Here is a 14079-nt window from a genome sequence, read left to right on the forward strand (position 1 = left end):
ATTATCTAAAGCATTGAACACAATGCCTGGCACAGAGTAACTTACTAAAAAAAAAAATGCTGGTATTACCTTGACCTGTGAATTTTCTCTCCCCAGGTTAATAAGTAATTGAATTTCTTCATGCACCTTCAGGCTTAGTGTCAAGTCCATCCTGTCTTGCTACACAGGGTGATCCAGGGCTGGTCATCCATGTGAATTCAGATATTAAAAAGTATTTAAGACCACCTGCCTGTGCAGGACTCATACTGTGCCGCACAGTATGTTTGTAAACAGGCTGAAGTAAAATCAAGCATCAGGGCAAAAGAAATTCTGCAGGCATTTTTTAATCTTATAAAACATTTAGTGCTTCCTGTGTGTTTTACAAATGATGGCTCATTGAACTGCCATATGATTGCATCAGGTAAATTCTATTATGATCCCCTTCTTACCACACAACAAACCTGAGGCCTCCAGGGTTAAGTAATTTCCAGAGGTCATAAAGCTAGTAAGACTTGGAGCCTTGACTTAAACCAGACATTCTGATCCAGAGTCTGACAATTAAGCTATCTTGCACGTGTGTGTGTTTGTACACACATGTGGGCACACACAAGGGTTCACCATCAATTATGTTTACATTCACTTTCCTTGAAAATGTGTGTTGGTCAGAGGTTTATAGGTGTTTCTTTTGAAATCACAATGGAATAATCAACAGAGAGGGTTATGGCCAGGAAAGGAAGACTGGGTTCTTTGTAGAAGAGCCTCCGCTAACCATGAACCCCTTTCAGGGAGGAAAACAGGGTTAGGGCAAGAGGAGTTGTGACAGTTTTCTTAGCTCCACCTTCGGATGTAGCAGCCCGTCGAGAGAGTGAGGAAGAGTTATAGTGGCCAGTTCCCAGGTGAAAGAGGAAAAGAGGAAAGAATAGAGTTTCAGAGCCTTTAAAAAAGTAGAAATGGAGAAAAATGCTGAGATTCCTGATCCTGACTGCAATGCATTCCACCACCACATCACCAAGCAAGGCTTTGCAAAATATGCCTACAGAGAAGAGCACAACTTCTCAGAAGGAACAAATAGCACATCGTATAGCAAATCACTCTGAAGTGCTTTTCTAGGGCCAGTTATGGAGACAACCCAGCCCCATGGCTCTCTGTCTAGTTGGGGGAGTTGATAGTGGTGAGGGAACAAGTAGCCATAATGCTACCGAAGCAGAGCACATTACTCCACCTGGACAAACTTCAGGAGATATTCACATACAGATGCCATTTTTGCCAGATTATGAGGTGTGCATGGATTGCCAGGCATTTCCTGCAATTGTTTGGGCAGAACTGGCAGATATGGGGATGGAGGGGAGGAGACATTCGGAAACGCTTCAGGAGATAACAAGAAGACTGAGGACTGGGTTATGGTGGGAAGGAAGGTCAGGAGAAGTCGAGGAGAGGACAAGAGATTGATGTTGGGGTGTGAAGGTCAGGAAGGTCAGGAGAAGTCAGGCATGGGAAATAGAGATGTGATTAACTGAGGTATGGAATAGAATAGAGGTGAAAGCTTGGTGAGTCACCAAAGATGGCAAGTTGAATTTTGATAAGAGGCCAGCCCTGCTGAGAAGTGTGAGTCAGGACCATGGTAAACCAAAGGTTGGTGACATACCACAAAACTTATGAACTATCCTTGTGCCTCTCAGGTGTATTGTTTGTTCATTCGCTTGCAATAATGCAAACCCAACTTGAAGTGTAAATTTTAAAACTTGTGGCTTATTTAAAGCTTACAATTAGAAAGCTTGGGAAAAAGACAGCCACAAATCCAAAATGTTTTTGCTCAAATTTAAGACTAACATAAAGATTCATTAATTCATATAACCAACAGTTCAATAAGTATCTACATTATCTGCTAAGCACAATTTTTTTAAAGCTTTTTTTCTGCATGACACTATTTCTAGAGTCATTCTATCACTAAAGTTTGTAAATTTCAATTAAGAAGGAAATGCAATAATATAAGTCTATTAAAAGAACCAAGTAAGTGTATATGTGTTGACATGGAAATATATTTATATATATGACACATTTGATGAATATTTACTATAATTACTGTATCCTGAAACCTAATTTTTCTTCCTTTTAAGATGTACTAGACTAAGAAGGGATTGGCAACCATAAGGATCTGAGCTCAAGTTCAGGTTTTAGATCATTTAATACCCCAGCTTTGTAATTGAAACCCCTGAATTATAAATCATCACCAAATTATTATACTTTTTAAGGAGGTGCATAACGGTTAGCGTGTACTTATCCAGTCACACACCAGTACATTGAAACTGATTTCTAGCTCTACTTATGAGGAGAAAGCTGCTAGTTCTAATATCCTGGCTGATATATGTCATCAAGGCAGTTTAATTTAAAAATTACTTCCCTTATAAAGAGCCCCTCTATACACCAGTGGCCCTATGCAACACCTTTGGTTTCAAATATGACTTATGCTATCTATGTCAGTGAGCTTTCCCTCCCTTCCTAACCCACTGTAATGACCTAAGGCCAATCCCCAATACATTCAATAAGAATAGGAAGCAGCATTTATATAACAGAAGGTTAGATGCTGCTGCTGCTGAGCGCAGAAGAAAATGATGGGATGTAATGAACAGACCTGGGAGGAAGTAAAAGAATGCAGGGTGACCAGAACCAGAGAAACCTGCGACCAAGTACAAGAGCAAGTTTAATGGGATGAGGGCATCGAAGAAGTGGAACTTAGGGCCATAAAGGGAAATTTCACAGAAAAAGGCACACTCAAAATTTTCAAGTCTTGCATTTCACAGGACGTTTACAAGTTCAGCAAACACATTTCCTCTACTGGGGACACTATGGGCCGTCTATATAACCCGTTGGTGAACAAGAATTGATGAGACATCTTTAGACAATATAACATTGTAATTGGTACTTTATTTTGATTCAGAAATGATTATCTTTTACAGTTTTAGATAAATTTATGAGACTAATTTTATAAATTGTGACGAATGAAACAAACAACATCAGTTTTATCCCCTTAGCAAAATCAGTATAATGGGTGATTTTTTTTTTTTTTTTTTTTTTTGCGTGGACAGGCACTGGGAATCGAACCCAGGTCTCCGGCATAGCAGGCGAAAATTCTGCCACTGAGCCACTGTTGCACTGCCCTATAGGTGATGTTTTAAAAGATTCATCTTTTGAGGGTAGAGCCCAAGGTTGCATGTCCTTCACTGTCTTGTAGGTCATCTGTACAGGGTGGCCCAGGGGTGCTCCAGTCAAACTCACTCCCAAATATAGGTGTGGCATGGAGCACTGAGGACCACATTCTTCCCTTTAGAGGTGGCTGAAGAAGTTTTCAAGCTCAGAAATGGCGTGAAGATGGTACTGATCCTTCCCAATACAGATTCCCTGTGGGATTACACAAGGTGTTTAGATCTGGAATCTTGAGCAGCTGTGCAAACAAAACCATAGACCTTTATCACGGTGTAGTAGCCTGTGCTGGTTTGAAACTGTTATGCACCACAGAAAAGCCATGTTCTTCTAATCCAATCTGTGGGTACAGACCTATTGTGGGTGGGAACTTTTGATTAGGTTGTTTTCATGGAGATTTGACCCGCCCAGTTCAAGGTGGGTCTTAATCCTTTCCTGGAGCTCTTTATGAGAGAGAACCTGGAGACCTTCGCAGACAGAGAAAGAAATACACCAGGAGAAACAAGCAGGGACCCACAGGAACTTAGAGAAAATGCCCAGAGACATTCTGGAGAGAGTCATTGAAACTACAACCCAGAGAGAAAAGGGACCACCAAACGTCACCATGTGACTTCCCAGGTGACAGAGGAACCCCCAAAAACATCAGCCTTTTCTCAAAGTCAAGGTATCTTTCTTTGAATGCTTAATTTGTACATTTTCATGGCCTTAGAGCTATACATTTGTAACCTAATAAATCGCCTTTGTAAAAGCCGAACCATTTCTGGTGTATTGCATTATGACAGCATTAGCAAACCGAAACATAACCCCACCAGGCAGCCTTTCTGTTTTCAGAATTTCTTCAACAATAAGAAAACTGTACTCTAATAACTTGTCAGTGGGCAGGAAAACTTGTAAACTAGAATGAGGAGAGACTGCTCATCCCATATGCACACACGTGCACACATACACACCCATATGGCTTTTTCCCTCCACCACACACCATTTCCATATAGAAACATGAAGGCAATGGAGGGTGGATCAGGTTTTCTGGTTAAATGCAGCCTGTTTGAACTGCAATCAAGCCTGCTTCCTCCTTTCTTTCAGGAGTCTCAAAATGAGGAGAAGTGAATCATACAAGCCCGATCAGCCAGCTGAAAGAGAACCCATTCATATTTATTAGACAAATGATATTTAGAAAGTAGAGGATGCTGCTCTTTCTTGGAAAGGCCATCCTTCAGGAATCTCAACTTCTTCAGAATTAACCTGATCCTACCTATGCTGAGGGTAGCTTGGACTTGAATCAGTGTAGCCTCTGCATATTTACTACATCCTGGGACACTTGGGAGGGAGCCTACTTATTAGTCTGTTAACATATGAAGCATTAAGTAATAAAAAAATGCGCTTAGTGTATGTACCTCTTGCTGGAATCCTAGTTTTCTTCCACAAACAAGCTGTAAAACTGCATTTGAGCTCCTTAGAGGTAGGTATAAAATGCAATAAATTTTTACTGGTATTGCATGGCATGTCTAATGTCCTGTCTGCAGAAGGCTGTGCCCAGATTGAGACACAGAATCAAATGGCAGAAACTCCCTTCCTCCAGGTGCTGTGAAAGAAAGGAAAAAGAATGAAAAGCCAGAACTTGAAAGAGAATCTTGCAAGAGCTAGCAAGACGTGTTAAGAAAACTGGTGGGCTGGAGCTATGTACACTAGAAAAACATGTTATTAAACTTAATCCATCCTTATGGGTGTGAACCCATCCTAAGTAGGACCTTTAGATGAAGTTTACTTTAGTTAAGGTGTGGCTCAACTCAATTAGAATGGGCCTTATTCCTATTACTGGAGTCCTTTGTGAGAAGAACGAAATTCAGACAGAGAGAGAGAAAGCCACAGGAAGCAAGAAGCTGAGTCAACAGGACCTGGAGGAGAAAGGAAAAGAAGATGCCATGTGCATTGTCATGTGACCAAAAAGCCAGGGACCAAGGGTCGCCTGCAGCCAGCCCCAGAACACCAGTCTTTGAGAAGAAATTATCACATTATTGATACCTCAGTTTCACAATTCTCCTAGCCACAAACTGTAAGCCAATGTATCCCCATGTTTATACCACTCTGTTGTATGATACCTGCTTGAGCAACAAGAAAACTAAAGCAGAAATTCTTCCTGAAAGTAGAACTCTGGGAAAGGATGAGGCGTTTCTTAAAGCCATTGGCCCATGTTCTTCTATGAAGAAATCCAATGAAATTCTGAACAATACCACCTGGAAAGATTTTGGAAATAAAATTCAATTCTGTAAACATTATTGGAGTACCAGAAAATGTACCAGTTTACTGGAAATAAAATAATAGAAGATGATCCCTTCCCTCAAAAAGTTTAGATTTGGTAATCTAACAATGAAAATTCTTTAAGAGACTAGGACAAAAGGTTAATCATGGTTATTTTTAGGTAGTGGGGGTATGGCTAATGTTTTTATTGTTATTTTTAACTTCTGAAAAATAATAAGGTACACTAGCTCAGATGGGTCCTGGGGATTTTTGTTTGTTTGTTTTTAGTTAGAAAAGTTGTGAGTTTAGAGAACAATCATGAATAAATATAATATTCCTGTATACGACCTTATTATTAAGACCTTGCATTGTTGTGGCACATTCTTTACAATTATTGAAAGCATATGGTTATAACTGTACCATTAACTACATTCCATGGTTTAACTTAAGGTTCAGTATATAGTGCAGTTCCATGGAGTTTTTAAAATTTATTTTAGTAATATATATAACCCAACATGTCCCCCTTTAACCACATTCATATATATATATATTTCAGCATTGTTAACTATGTTTACATGTTGTGCTACCATCATGACCATCTGTTACCCAAACATTTCCATTATCCCAAATAGGAGTTCTGTACATTTTAAGCCTTAAGTCCCTATTCCCTATCCCCACCCGGTCCCCTGGTAACCTATAGTCTAGATTCTATGATTTTGCTTATTCTAATTGTTTCATATCAGTGAGATTATATGATACTTGTCCTTTTGTGTCTGGCTTATTTCACTCAACATGGTGTCTTCAGAGTCCATCTATATTGTCATATGCATGGGAACTACATTCCTTTTCGCCACATTTTCTTTATCCATTTATTAGTCGATGGACACCTGGGCTGCTTCAAAGCTCTGGCAATTGTGAATAATACCACTATGAACATTGGTGTGCCAATATCAGTTTGAGTCCCTGCTTTCAATTATTTGGGGTATTTTATATTCCTACAAGTGGGATTGCTGGATTCCCAGGTAGAGCCATGTGAGTGTGAAGGTGCAGAGATAGGAGTAGGGAGAGTGGATGTCCTGAGAAGGGGTGGGTCCCTAGTTCAGTGAGGACAGAGCCTGTGGTGGGGAGGGTAGAAAGCCAAATTTCTCTAATCGCAGAAAATCTTTGAGGCTTCCTTTTAAAACTGTAAGTGTTGGGGGAAACGTGATTCCATTTGTTTCTGAGACTGTTGACAGATGTGAGAATGCTCCTTGCAGTTCTCCAATCATCTCCAACTACCTTCGGTTTAACTGACCCAGGGCCCTAACTGCTGTGCTCCGAAATCACTGCTTCTATTCTTGGTGGTACCCGAGTAAACATCCCTTGGATCTTTTTGACGTTCGTATCCAAAGCGACAATCTGAGCTCCTAATTGGTAGCAGGCACGTACTCCTGTTGGTTGAGTTCTTGTTTCCAGGAGTTGAGATGTCCCAGAGAAAGCTCAGGCAGAGGCCGACGGAGCAGAAGCCCCAGAGTGCCCGGCCTGGCTTTGGCGCGGGGCGGTTGGGGGTGGGTGCCGAGCGCGGGCAGGGGGCGGGGTGAGCGGACTGCGGGTAAAGGTACCGCGGCCGGAGTTGCTGGCAGGGCGTGGGGAGCCGCGGCCGCCCACCCCGCGTCGCCTACACAACAAAGTGAGCCAGAAACTTCTCGGACCGCGTTCGGGCCCCGCCCGGCTCCTCCAGCCAAGGCGAGCAGAGGGCTGCGGGCAGGAAACAGCGGAGCGTCGGCGGGGCAGGCAGTGCCCAGAGGGCGCACAGGGAGCGCGGCGCTGGTCAGGAGGTAGGTGCCGCGGGCGCGCGGACCCGGAGGACGCGAGGACAGGCGGGTTCAGCTCCGGTATGCAGTCCCCATGGCTGCGGGCGGCGAGGGCCGCGCCTCGGTAGGGAGCCCGGGGCTGGGCTGCGAACGGCGGCTCCGCTAGTTCTCGGGGAAGGTTCTCTCCTCCCCTCCTCATCTTTGTGGCCCGCACCCCACCCCTCCACCACCTTTTGCCTGGGGAGGCGCTGAGCACAGACCCCGGCGGGATCTTTTCAGGGCGGCCGGGCGCGGGCGCTTTCAGTTTCTTGGACGCCGGGCGAGTGGAGGCAGCCCTCTCCACGCATTTTGCATCTGCGCCGCCCGCTGCACACCCTTTGTGCCGAGCGCACGCCCTGTCGTGCCCCCCATCCCCCTGGTCCCGGGTGGGGGTGGGGTGGGTGGTTGAGCTGCGGGCGGGCGGCTCTGGTAGAAACGGAGCCTCGCCCCATGGCGAGCTTCTGTGGAGGCCGGAGCGAAACTCCCAGGCAACCCCAATACGAGAACAGGGAACGAGGGGAGCATGGAACGGGGAGAGCAGGTCCCGATCCGGACTCTGGGTTTCACACCGTGTGGCCCCTGCAGAGCACTCCAGCAGCTCTGGATGGGGAGCAGGTCCCGTCTCCGTCCCAAAGTCTTACAGGGTGAGGCCCCTGTGTGAGTCTTACGTGGTGAGGTCCCCGCCGGGCGCACCCGCAGTTGTGAACCCGAAGAAGTGCGCGTTCGTGGGGGGAGTTGCTGGTAAGGAAAAGTTAGGTCCGGGCAGCACCCCTAACCATCCCGAACCGGCTCCAACTTCTAGGAGGGTCCAAGTGCCAAGTTTCTGTGAAAGCCGATGTGTTGTGTCCCAAATGGATCATATTTACGAAAAAAGTTTAAATAAGAAAAGGGTCCATTCTTCCAGCAACTAATTGCTGACAGCCTAAGTTAAGGTATTGGAGTAAGATTGCCAGGAGGCATTTTTATCTTTAAGAAACGCTGAAACTTAATCTCGATGAGCTTTCACACCGGTTTTTACCTTTATCTAAACAAAAAAAAAAAAAAAGAAAGAAAGAAAAGAAAAGAAAAGAAAAGGAATAAAATGGTGTGTCTTGATTTAATAGGGGGTTCAGTCATTGGGAAGGGAGGTGGCTTTGTCCCGAATGTAATTCCATTCTGGCGGAGACTCTCCTGCAGGTCCCCAGAAAGGCTCAGCAAGAGGCCCCTGTGACACTTGTCATCCAGGCAGCTCTGGTGGTGATAAAACCTTTATTCACTCTGTGGGGTTCTCTTCCTGCTTAGCTAGTCACCCATTCTACTCCTGTTCCCCAAATGCAGTTGGCATACCTATTTTAACAGATATCACCTGGCTATCTCTAATTCTCTCTCAAGTAAATTTAAGCCCCAGGTGCAGACCATTGCTATAAATATTCTAGCCCTAAGCACTCTGAATAAAAAGTGTCAATTGCTGGGTTTGTCATTTGGGCATACAAACAGATCGTGTGCATAAACACATTTTAAAGTATTTTCTGATATTCTTTAAGGTGTTTATATTCTGAAAATGTAGTATTAAGATTGATGCATGTCTAAAAAGAAATTTCTTTTCCAATGATTTTACCTGCTCAGTTTATAGAATAATAAGACATTACTTCAGAGTAACAGAGATTTTTGTGATGGGTGAATGTAGAAGATATGGCAAGGTATAATTGAAGAAAAGTTTATTATTTATAGTGGCAGAACATGCCCCTAATTGTCTTTAACCTGCCGAAAACTGTCCTTCATAATCTGGCTTCCATTTACACCTTCCGCATTATACCTTTCCAGTCTTATCTCTCACCATTTCTCTGGCCTCCCCACACCCTCCCCTCTTACACATATGCCTGTGCACACATTACACATATGCCTGTGCATACATACACACAGCCTGCCCCAGGCATCTCAAGCTACATGCAAATTATCATTTTTCAGCCATCATCTGGAAAATAATGAACATTTGGCTTATAATATTCTTATTCTACTTGCCCATCTGTTGATTTCCCACACATCCTTCTTGTGTCGATCAAAGACCTCCTCTTGGAAGCTCTCCTTTCCTTTTATCTCTCAGCAGAGTTAAGTTCTTCTCCCTCTAGTCATTAATGCATCTATTAGAACACATTTATATCTTCACATTCTGGCCTTGCCATCTTGTACAGTCATGCAGGTTGTTCACTGCTTACATCCTGTCCAGGCGGGAGTAGGGGCTGAAACCAATTCAGACTCCGCTTGCAAAGTCCCAGTGTATTCCTATCTACTGGAGGGGGTCACCTCTTGTAATTCACCCGAAGACACAGTATGGGTTAGTGGTGACCCGGCCTCAGCATCTTCCCACTTTTGCACTCACCGTACATTGCAGTGACTAGCATAGAGTAGGAGATCAGTTAAGTTTCCTTGAATGAGTCATAAAAGAAAGGAGTGAACTCTACAGGAACCCTAGAAAGAAGCAAGAGTTTGGGGGCAGAGTTTTCACAAGACATTTTAGAGGGTTGTGGCTTCGGTTTGCTTTATCTTATGTCTGGCTTCCCAAGTAATGCTTAGACAGATGTCTTCTCCTTGATTACATGGAAGAATTGGTGAGTTTGGGGATCTGTCCAACACAAGGTGGGCCTACTCAGCTGATGACCTTTCAAGGAAATGTGGTTTACATGCCTTATAGTGATTTGCTGAGAGAGGTGGGGGGACATGAAATTGGGAAGCCAAAACATAAAGGGCTTTCCTCACATAGACGTGTGCAAACAAAGTTAATTGGGTTGAAGTGCCATTTCTTTAGTGTGAATTAAAGTCATCCTAAAATGATGTATCACAGAATGGAACCAAGAAAGTTAGAAAAAGAGTGTTTTGAATCTGACATATTTAGTTTTTCCAATGAGATCAATTAGGTTTTCCAGTTGAGATCACAATTGACCCTTGATAAATGCTGTTTTCATATAGGAGCAATTTGCAAGCTAAATGGGCTAGAAGAGTCTTTAAAATGCTCCAGATTTATATGCAGTTAAAAACAAACCTATTTCTCACAATTTGTGGGGCAATCTGGAGGTACTTTTCAGACTCTAATAGATACATGGGCCATTTTACCAAAATTTTATAAAATTGTGATATAAAATTATATACAAAATAAAGGACTTGCCAAATGTTTGGAATCCTAGAATCTCTAGATTTCATAGCACTAGAATAACTTTAGAGATTGTATGGACCCATTCTCCCATTTTATGAATAAAATAACTGAGTATCAGAGACTTGTCCAGTGTCTTATGTTGGGGTATGGCCAGGACGAGCTCTCTGTTTTCCTGGCTTTCATTCAATTGCTGTTTATCCAAGTACCCATACGAACGATTGCTGTTCTCTTCCATTGTTGGTTTTAGTTAGGAAATCTTGAAGGAAATCTTAAGATCTCAGGAAAGAGAAGATTCCCAGCATCAGACCCAATATCTTGCATCAAGTAGGTACGTGATAAATATTTGTTGGTTGGGGGAAGGAAGGAATGAACCATTTGATAGCTTACTTATTTAAAGTAATTATTTAATATAGCACAAACCAAAGTCCTTTGGAGTCCATTGTAATGGAATTTTCCCTACGTGTTTGCATTTCCCTAAATGCAGTAAAAAGTATTGGATAAACTTTGTGGAAGAGATGAGTAAGACTGATCATATATTTGAATGCATTTGATATGATATGGGACAAATAATTTTTAATTTATCTCCATGTTATTTCCTATAAAAAGTCACCAGAACACTTGGAAGAAAAGCATAATGGAAAAAGAAGAAAAGCATAATGGAAAAGTAGAGGATTTGGAATCAGTAGGTCTATTTGAAAAAGAGCCTTAGTTCTCTAAGCCTTAGATACTATTAGCCTCAGTTTCCTCATGTAACCTCAGGAGTCTCAGAGGTGTTCGAAGGATCAAATGAGCTCATGTGTGAACATTGGAACACTAAATAGTAGTGATAAGAGTTATGCTGTTGGCAGTAAGTGCTTTATCAGTCACTGTTCTAGGCTTTCCCTATACATTATTTCATTTTCTCCTCTAAATGGCCCAGCAGGGCTTTTGGGGAGTGAGGAGGAAGCTGAAGCTTAATCAACTGTCCTTCAATATTGAGCATGTTTTTACTGAGCCCCTGCAATATGCCGCATACCTCATTAAGCCTGAACATGTAATGGTCAGTAAGGACACTAACTTCACATTGAGAAGAAAGGTGACTTTAAGAAACGTCACCTTTCTTCTACAGGCAAATCCCCAAACATTCAGGCAGAGGTGTGATAGGTCAGATTTGTGCTGTAGATCATTGCCTTATGGTGGATGGATTTAGGGAAGCAATATCAATGTCACAGTACAGCTGACAGTGACAGTAAAAGGGTAGTGGGGACAGAAGAGGGGAAAGATTCCCAGATATGAAAGAAGTGAAAGAGAATGAAATTGATGACTGAGAGATTGTGGGGGGCAGGGAGGAATAAAGGGGGATGCCCAGGCTTTTTGCTCATGTCAGCAGCAAGAAAGGAGAAGGTGGGGGATGTGGGACCCCTGCCCCAAGTTCCCACGATTAGAGCTTGTGGGCTCAAATCAGAACCCAGGTCTGTCAGATGACACGGTCCTTCCACGACTCCATCCTGACTCGACTGTCAGCATGCTGTAATTGTAAATGAATAAAGCGTTTTTTATGAAAACAGTCTTGGATTTGAACATCTTTATTTTTATGAGCTGTTTGATCATAACTTTAAGAAAGCACACAAAGAGCCCAACCTCGGGCCCTCCCACAGACTGTTAAGACCAGTGGACATGGCCTGCCGCCCCAAGAAGACTGCTGGCCAGGAGTGTATAATTCCCTCCTTATCTGGGATCCTGTCCGGCCAGGACCCAGCCTGCTCCTCTCCAGACATTCCATCCAGCTGGAAGTTGGTCTGCTTTGTTTCCATTTATGAAGTTTGTAGATTGAGTAACAGAATCTGGAACGGCAACTTCCATTGTGTTTTCTTGGCCTTGGGTTACAGTGTCTCTTTTCAGTTCACAGTTAGATTTCTGAATGTGTCTTTTGGATGTGATTCTTCTGCTGTTCCTATTACCAAGAGTTTTCTTTGCATTGAGCAGCAGGATATAAAACTAGAATTTTGGTGATTCTAGTCGTTAGTGGTTTGGGAAATGGGCATGGTAAATAAGCCTGCAAATCTTCCCTCGAACTGCATTTTTAAGCATTCCCACTGCCTTTAAAATATAGTGAGGGGGATTTGGTGCAGTATTTTATAACTCAATGTGGTTTTAGTCTAGTGAAGAACATTCTGTGCCTTAGGATTTCCATCTCTGAGAGGAGGATGACAGTAGTGCCTTCCTCATAGAAAATTGTTTTGGAGCATCGAGAAATGAATGAATTAGCATAATGTGCTTTGAACTGTGCCTGCCACAAGGAAAAGTTCAAGTTTCCCTTCCTTTCCTCCCTTCTCTCTCTCCTTCCATCCTTTCCTCTCTTCCCCTTGCTATCTCAAATTTAGGTAAAGCAGGCATGCTCAGCAAATGGATCTAGGGGTTGGTGTAGCAGCTACCTTCCATGCTCTTTCATTTTCCCATGACTTTGCACCCTCTTCCCTCCACGATTCCTTCAGGAGGTTCTTCTCTGCTTGGCCGACTCCTAGTTGTCCTCTGAGCCTCAGTGAAGCCATCCCTTTTGGGTATGGAGCTCTCCTTCCTGTGCTTCTCAGGCACTTTGTCCTTGCTTGGTCTATCGGTTCATAATACATGGATGACAATGCATGGACTTGTTAGTGATTTTCTCCAGTACTTTGCTTCTTTTATCGTTATATCTCCTCCAGGTCCTGCATGGTGCCTTGGTGGATGGCCACTCTTAAATAAGCTGCTAATAGAGGTAGCATGTTTGTTGAAGTTGTTTTTAAGGGTAATGTCATGATGATGACATTGGGAGACCTTCTGACAAATAGTTGACTCTTTTAAATAGACTTCATCAGTGGCAAAGTGCTAAATTTAAGATAAATAAGATTTATCCATCTTTCCTAAGTTTGGAGTGGCGGCATGGTCATTGTACTAGGTACAATAATATATCCAGACTCAGGTCCAAAATCCATCTTTTACTCATTTGGAAGGTCACTTAAACATTTGAGGGCCTTGAGTTTCTCCAGGGATAAAACACAGTTGTTCCTTCCTGAGTCGCAGTGACTTCTGCAGTCCTGAGCGAACTGGTTCCTCTCATTCACTTGCTCTTCAGGCCTCATGCTAAGCTGGCAATTGGCAGAATGATGGCCATGCTTGTCCTCCCCTCTCCAGGGTAGTCATGAAGCTGGTTTAAAATGCATTTCACTTCACTTATGCATGTGACCACAACCTGAGGAAGAGCACATCTGGAATACATCACAGCAAATTAAGTTTACATTTGTGTTTGTGGCATGTGGGGTCAGTATCCACTGTATCAAGACACGAAGCCTTGGTGAATGTTGGCCAAATCAGAAACCAGAGCGTTTTCCTGTTTGACTTATACATTTTGTGCTTTCCGTTTGGAAAAACTCAATCATTCTGTGATAACTCTTCTTTGACAACTGCCTGTTGAACTTCTTGTTAGGAAGTGAGTAGCGTATCATCTGGGCAAATAGCTTCGTTTTACACCAGATCAAGAAGAAAAATCAGAAATCTTCCTGGCTGGATGCATTCATGACATATCTCCCCAGCCTCTGCAAGCAGGTCAATTTTTCCTCTTCTCCTGCACTGGAATTGGATTGTAACTGGAGCACACTGGTTTCCCCAGCTTTCCAGGCCCTGCTCAAATGCCATGGTTTGGAATGATGGCCGATGCTTTCTCTGATCCTTTCCTCTTGACAA

Source organism: Tamandua tetradactyla, chromosome 2, assembly GCF_023851605.1.
Source record: "Tamandua tetradactyla isolate mTamTet1 chromosome 2, mTamTet1.pri, whole genome shotgun sequence".
Lineage (NCBI taxonomy): Eukaryota > Metazoa > Chordata > Mammalia > Pilosa > Myrmecophagidae > Tamandua > Tamandua tetradactyla.